At 42.0% G+C, this 7,449-nt stretch overlaps 1 protein-coding gene across 2 annotated transcripts in view; it reads left to right on the top strand.

Annotated features, from left to right (window-relative positions):
• Window positions 1–28: 28 nt before the first annotated feature.
• C14H10orf120 (chromosome 14 C10orf120 homolog) overlaps window positions 29–7,449 on the top strand; it is a 47,698-nt gene continuing 40,277 nt past the window's right edge. For both annotated transcript variants that reach the window (XM_033420841.2, XM_049696986.1), the window contains exon 1: window positions 29–255. The gene's annotated coding sequence lies outside the window, so the exon portion shown is untranslated. The remainder of the gene's footprint in view (window positions 256–7,449) is intronic.

Raw genomic sequence — 7,449 nt, 5'->3', positions numbered from 1 at the left:
CACCAGCTACTGTAAACCCGCATGCGCGCGCCGGCCGGTTTGGGCGGAGGGTTCAAAATCGTCGGTGTGGGGGGAGAGCTGGAGTCCGGCGCATGCGCACTGACAGCCTGGTCCAGCTGCTGGGCTGTGCGCAGGCGCGATGCGGTGCGCGTGGGAACCCAGTGGTGGTTTGACGTTGGCCCCGGAGGTGTCGTGTGAATGCCGGTGTCTGGACCTACCCGCAGGGTTGGTCCGGTGAGGAGAGTACGTCGTGAGGTAGGTGTGATGTCGTGGCTCTCGAGACGTGAAGGACCTCGTCCCGACCCTCGCTGTCTGTGTCGCGGACGCCGAGCCTTTCCGCGGACTGCGGTGGGGTGAGGGGGGCTGGGGACGCGGCGGCCGGGCGGTGGAGTCGGCTTTTCAGAAAGTCCTCAGCCCGCTCCGCACACGCGCTCTCTCCTCCGAGGGTGTCAGGTGGGTGCCGGTCGTTCGGCTTTAGCTGAGGAGGAGGTTGGGACGGTGTCCCTTTTGGTGTGGGGCCGGGGTGAGTGGCGTCTGAGGAAGGTCTGTGGCCCTGGCCGCCCTCGTGTCCCCCGGGCCGGGTGGAAGGTAGAGAAAGGCCTGGGCCCGAAGGGGGGTGGGGTCTGCTCTCCCGGCCCCGGGAAGAGCGAGCAGGACGGCGGCCTCGGGTCTGCGGTGGAGCAGAATGCGAGCTGGGCCTGAAAGACCCTGAAGCTTTGGGTCCGGGGAAGTGGGAGCGGGTGGCTCTTTCCAGATGCCACCGGGATAGGAAGGCCTATGATGCCTTTCTCCCCCTTTCAACCGCACCTTGTGAAGAAGTGCATAGTAGAGTAAAATACACTTGTAATGTCAGCATTCTGCAAATTTGACCTGTCACTTCTGTAGTTCTGGTGGTGTTCTGTGTAGGAAATAGACATCGAACTCTGCTATGGCAATTCCCTGGCCGTCCAGTGGTTAGAACTCGGTGCTTTCACTGCGGTGGCCTGGGTTCCATCCCGGGCCGGGGCACTAAGATCCCAGAAGCCGTGTGGCGTGGCCAAAAAAAGAAAGAAAGAAAGAAAAAGAAATCTTTCCTCACGTTAATTTTGTCTTAGTACTTCCTACTATGGGTTTTCTGGGCAAAGTAATATTTATTTTCTTTTTCTTAAGTTTTCATCTGAGTTGTTATGTTGGGATATTTACCTAATGAGAATGCAGTGCTCTTTTGCCTTCTTTGTACGTACTTGTGGAGTGGTGCTAGAAAAATTATTAATGTATTTTTCTATAAGTGATTATCCAGAGTGTTTGTTAGATGGACTTAGGAAGATTGAAAGAGAAACCTACCACAGATTTGATAGGTACAGAATTTATAAAGTTAAAAGTCCTTAACTGTAAATGAATTTGTAAATTTGTAACTGTAAAAAGAATTTGCATTTTGGGGGAAGAGCAGAGAAGGTTTAATCAGCTCATTTATGATCTTAACAAACAGAACTGCAAAGCAAGAATGTCTGGTTTCAATGATTGCAAAGATGAGTCCCCCAGACTTAACGGTAAGCAGTGTATTTGTCATGTATGTCCTGCCTCTTGTGGTCGTAAGGTAACTTTGATCCATGTTAGACTGTTTGCACAGTCCGAAGGAAAACTGGCTCTTCTTCAGAAATACCAATCTGCAATTTATGCGCAGGATCAGTATTAACAACTGGATGTTGGCTTCCTTAAATAAAGCTGAAAGACCATAGGTCAGAAAACTAAAGACTTCTGTGGTCCCCCCTCTTTTATTCCCATATATCCAATAAATCACTGTCTTGATTTCCCCCCTCCTTTTTTTTTTTTTTAAGGAAAACTTTCCTCTTTTTCTCCATCTCTGCCTTTTCTGTTTTCCAGCACTGACTTTCAGCTGAAAACTTCCAGGATTTTCTTTATTGGTCTTTTAGCCTTTTTTTTTTGGCCGCACCACACGGCTTGCAGGACCTTAGTTCCCCGACCATGGCTCGAACCCGGGCGCCGGCGGTGAAAGCGGGGAGTCCTAATCATGGGACTGCCAGGAAATTCCCGAACCTTCATTTTAATTACCTCCATTTCATCCTCTGCATTACCCTCTGATCCTTCTGGTGTTTGCTGCGCCAGACTGAGTCACATCACTCATTAGCATGGCATACAAAGCCTTTGGTACTCTTACTCCTGCCTGCCTCCCATTCTCCTCCACCTTTGCACATGCTTTTCCCTCTATCTGCAATGCTTTTCCTTTTGGATAGCAGGGAAAATTCTGTTCATGTTCAAAAGCAAGTACAGACCTCCACCGTGCTACAGAATTAATTACTAATTCCTCTGAACTACACTTTTTAGGTACTATAATTCTCTTGTGGTTTGGGACTTTATAAAATAATTCTCACATTTGTGTTTACTACCATGTGTATACTTATGGAAATTAGGAAGTATTTTACACCTGGTAGAGGGTTTTTGTATGGAATTGATAGGGATAACAATAGAAGCCCTTCCTTGTTGGCCCAACACCCCCGTGTCACTTTATGCCCATTGTTTCCACTGACTCCTTACTGGACTATGGGACGTTGGGGTTTGGGGGAAGGATATGGTCCTAGACTGAACCAGGAGGATCCATTCCTAGTTGTAGCCAGGTGTTTGGCAGCATGCTTGGTGTTGCCATGGCAAAGCTAGCACCTGTGATACAGGGGAATGTCATGCCCATGAAGAACCTGGGAGCTTGGAAGTAGACCTCTGTAACTTCCCTTGGTTCTTTGCTGTTGGAGAATTCTTGGGCTGGCTGTATACAAGTTGAGGACTGGATGTCCTCGTGAGAGTAAGCAAGCAGGAGGCGTGACTATGGCATGCAGACCCTTCTGATTCCTAAGGGCTGCTTATCCTCAGCTATGTCCACAGATACTCTGTTTATCTCTGCTCTGCAAGTAGTCTCACTACTCTCTAGTTTCACTACCTTCTGTGTACTGTGTGTATACATTCCGTGTATATATTTCATGGGGGCCATCAACCCAAATTGGGAAAGATATTCCCATCTTCATTTTTGTTAACCTCCTACTGAAATGTAACAGTTTAATGATTAGTAAAACTAGCCACAGTAGAATTAGTAGACTTAGAAACACCTATTGCCTTGTCACTAAAATAAATGACATTTTCACATCACAGTATTCTTAGAGCTGTCTCAAAATTTTATCAAAACCTCAAACTTATAGTTATTAGACTACCACTGTAAATTTTTATTTTTATAAGTCAGCTTCATTAAGGTATAGTCAACATAAAGAGTCACAAATTTTAGTGTATAATTCTTTGCCTTTTGACAAATACATATAGTTATATAATGAACTCTACAATGCCATGATTTGTGTGTGGTAGTTATTAGACCCGTCAGTATTCTGGGCATTGAATCTAATTGTAAAGAAGCACATATACTACTATATTATACATTTGGTTTTTAAAATATTTTGTGATGATTTCAATTTGCTTGATTTCATTTGTAATCCTATGTATTTTATGTTAAATACTTAAATGTATTATTCTGAGAGGGTCCATAGGATTCACCAGACTAAGTTTCTCCATGACACAGAAAGATTAAGAGCTTCTATCACTGTCCATCTTCCCACCACTATCTTAGGGTATGGTAGAATATAGGCACCTTTTAAGCCTTTAAGGTCTAGTTGGCTAGTCACTGACGAGGTCAGAAAGTGGCAATATGGTGACAAGTTTGCAGTTTGTTCTCCTTGATTTATTTTAGCCTCATTGCATTTTATAAAACAGTTAGGGGAGGAAGGGATTGGATAGGAATTGAGAGAGGTCACATGGTATGATTTGCCTCAGTAGAAAACTCCCAGACAGAACCCGCTGATGAATGTAACAAATGGACTTAGAAAAAACTCCACAAATCTAATTTTAAAAAATATATCTTTAGAGCATTGAAGAAAAATATTGAAAGCAATGACTTTGCCACAAAAGGCATATAGCAGAGTTTGGAAGAAGATAATCCTGAAAAATCTGACATCTCCTAACCCTTTAGTTGTTAGATACTTGTTATGTAGCCTTAGAGAATAATATTGTGGCAGTTCACCAAATACAGGTGAACTCCCTTGTGCCACCCCCTGCCACAATTCATTTGTGTGAAGGATGTACTGTCTATGCCAGGCTCCATTACCTCCTGACATGCTTCTGTGACCAAAGTGAAGGAGTCTAACCTGGAAATGCTGGGAACAGATAACTTCATAATATCTTTATGGTTTACATTTAATTTCTTCTTAGTAAAATTTTTTAGAATTTCAGTTAAAGTATATTCTTATTTCTTCATTTGCTTTAGAAGGTCATATTTACGTTACCTCTGATGTATTTTTCAGTAAATATGCAATTATGGAAAAAATTTCTTTGACTCTTGTATCCTTTTCTGGTGACGTTTCTTTTACTTTTTTATTTTAAAAGTTTTTATATTATCCACTTTGGGACTTGAGACAGCTGGTTTATTTATTTTTTCATATGTATATGAAGCTGGTTTTTTATTTTTTTAGTTTTTATTGGAGTATATTTGCTTTACAATGTTGTGTTAGTTTCTGCTGTACAGCAAAGTGAATCAGTTATACGTATACATATTGACATATCCCCTCTTTTTTAGATTTCCTTCCCATTTAGGTCATCACAGAGCATTGAGTAGAGTTCCCTGTGCTATACTGTAGGTTCTCATTATTTATCTATTTTATACATAGTAGTGTATATATGAGACAGCTGGTTTAAAATCACAACAAAAGAACAGGTTGAATAGAAATTAAAGGAGGAGGTGTAGCAATTTGAGAAGATATATCTGGTGCTAGATAGGGATTAGCAAACTTTGTAAAGGGCCAGATAATCTTTTAAGCTTTGCGGGCCACTTTCTGTTGACACTACGCAATTCTGCTGTTGTAGCATGAAAGCAAAAATAGACAACTTCTAAACAAATGAGTATCACTGTGTTCCAAAATCTTTATGGACACTGACATTTGAATTTCATGTAATTTCCATGTCATGAAATATTACTTTGAATTTTAGCTCAACCATTCTTAGCTCATGGACCATACTAAACAGTGGGCTTGTACTTACAAACGGAATTTGTACTAAAAAGAATTTTTACTATTCTGTACTGTTAACTTTGTACTATTACAATTTGTACCATTAAAGAGAAATTAAGAAAACAATCCCACTGTCCTTGTGTCTTGGCATCCTTGCACCTTTCCACATAGGCCATGCAAGCAAAGGCTATTCTGAGTTTTGGCGGAATGCTTTGTATTCCTCCTAGATCAAGAGACGATGAGAGGCTTGTAAGGAATCGTTATGGGACCTTCTGTCACTTCCTTCTCTCCTCTGGGAGGTTGTCGTGAGACAGTTTCTCATTGTCTCTGGATTCTGATGAGTTCTGAGGCTTTCTGCCTTGCCCCCTCCCCGCCCCTTTCCCCCCTCCAAAATAAAACTTCAGAATATAAAACCACTTAGCTACAGGCTAGAACTGACTCCTCAGCATCGAAATACTCCACAACTTGCACTGCAGGCATTCAGCCTCTCTTGCTTTGGTCTCATCCTTTTTGGAGTGTGGAACAGGGATTTGGCACATCTTTCACTGTCTCTGTAAATAATAAACTGTGTGAATCTAGAAGTGGATTGTTTTATCTTTACCAGCAGAATCAGATGGGTCTCACCCTGTCTTATGGGTGTGTGACAGTGCCCTGCTACTCACCTTCATCCAGGTCAGTCCTTTGACTCTTAAGAATTTGCATTTTGGGGGAAGAGCAGAGAAGGTTTAATCAACTCATTTATGATCTTGACAAACAGAACTGCAAAGCAAGAATGTCTTATCAATTCCATGAGTAATTAATTACTCAGTGCCTACTCTGTGCTGGGTATTGAGATACCCCAGTGAAGGGCTTTAGTTATAGTACTCTCTATAAACCTTCTGTGAACGAGTGGGGTAAAGGGAACACTCCCTTTTTGGGAATCGCTGATAATAAACCAGTCATACAGCTGCGGTATTCTCAGATACATCTGTATATGGCTGGAATTGATATGTATCCCTGGAGGCCAGCAGGAAACTTATTCATCAGATGGTGTGAGAGACCAGAATTATAAGACTGCTGGCCCTCAGAGCTGCCAAGCCATTTGCCATGACGGAGGCGTTAAGAAGCCTTGTCCCTTTGCCCCTTTTCATTTTACCATGTTTGACAAATGAATTTGACTGAGGCTGAGGGAAAAAAAAATTTAACCAGCGTTTCAAATGAAATCAGTTAAGTTCTCCTTTCAAAAGGCCACAGCCAGAAATTTTAAAATTAAATTATCCACTGCTGGACATAATATGGAGAAACATTTGCTGTTATATACACTCTTAAGTGGAAGATTATGTTAGTACCACATTTCTTCAGAGCAGTTCGACACTATATAAATATGTGGAACTTGACCTGGTAATTCTAGTTCTAAGAATTTATGAAATAATCAGATATATGCATAAACTTGTGTATCAAAGTGTTAATTATGGCATGCTTATTATTGTAAAATATTAAAGAGAACACACATTTGTAAACCCATACAACCCATACAAAGGATTACTCCAAAGTTAATTCTTTTTTTTTTTTTTTTTGCGGTACGCGGGCCTCTCACTGCTGTGGCCTGTCCCGCTGCGGAGCACAGGCTCCGGACGCGCAGGTTCAGCGGCCATGGCCCACGGGCCCAGCCGCTCCACGGCATGTGGGATCCTCCCGGACTGGGGCATGAACCCGTGTCCCCTGCATCAGTAGGCGGACTCCCAACCACTGTGCCACCAGGGAAGCCCCAAAGTTAATTCTTTAATTGAGGCATATTTATAGGAAAGATACCCATGATTTTATATATATATATGTGAAGTTGTTAACAGCTATTTTCCATAAGTAGATTGGATTATGGAATTTTTTTCTTTTAATTGTCTTTGCTTTCTTATTTTTCTGTAACAGACATGTATTGCTCTTATGATAAGAGTTGATTTTAAGTAAGTAAATAATTTAAAAGCCCTTATCTTCAAGGCATTACCCTTCAGCCAAAAATAAGAAAGAAAAATAAAATGGGGGGACTTCCCTGGTGGTCCAGTAGATAAGATTCCATGTCTCCAAGGCAGGGGGCACGGGTTTGATCCCTGGTCGGGGAACTAGGATCCCACATGCCGCGTGGTGTGGCCCCAAAATAAAAATAAAAATAAAAGAAAATGATTGTTTTTTTATATGTGGTGATTACAAATCACAAGTTAGGTTTCATTACAGATTTTTTTTAAATGCAGTTAAAGAATCTTCTAGTAAATTCATCTTTTCTTCTTTTTTTTTTTTTTCCCTTTGGTTGTGCGGCATGTGGGATCTTAACCACTGGACCGCCGGGGAAGTCCCAAACTCATCTTTCTTTACATAGAGAAATCATAAATGCTTTTCTCCCCAAGGGCTCTGGGAAGGAGAAATCAGTTTTGGTGGC

The sequence above is a fragment of the Orcinus orca genome, chromosome 14 (assembly GCF_937001465.1).
Source record: "Orcinus orca chromosome 14, mOrcOrc1.1, whole genome shotgun sequence".
NCBI classification, from domain to species: Eukaryota; Metazoa; Chordata; class Mammalia; order Artiodactyla; family Delphinidae; genus Orcinus; species Orcinus orca.
Note: the sequence above shows the minus strand (reverse complement) of the source record. Positions and strands in the feature narration are given on the sequence as shown.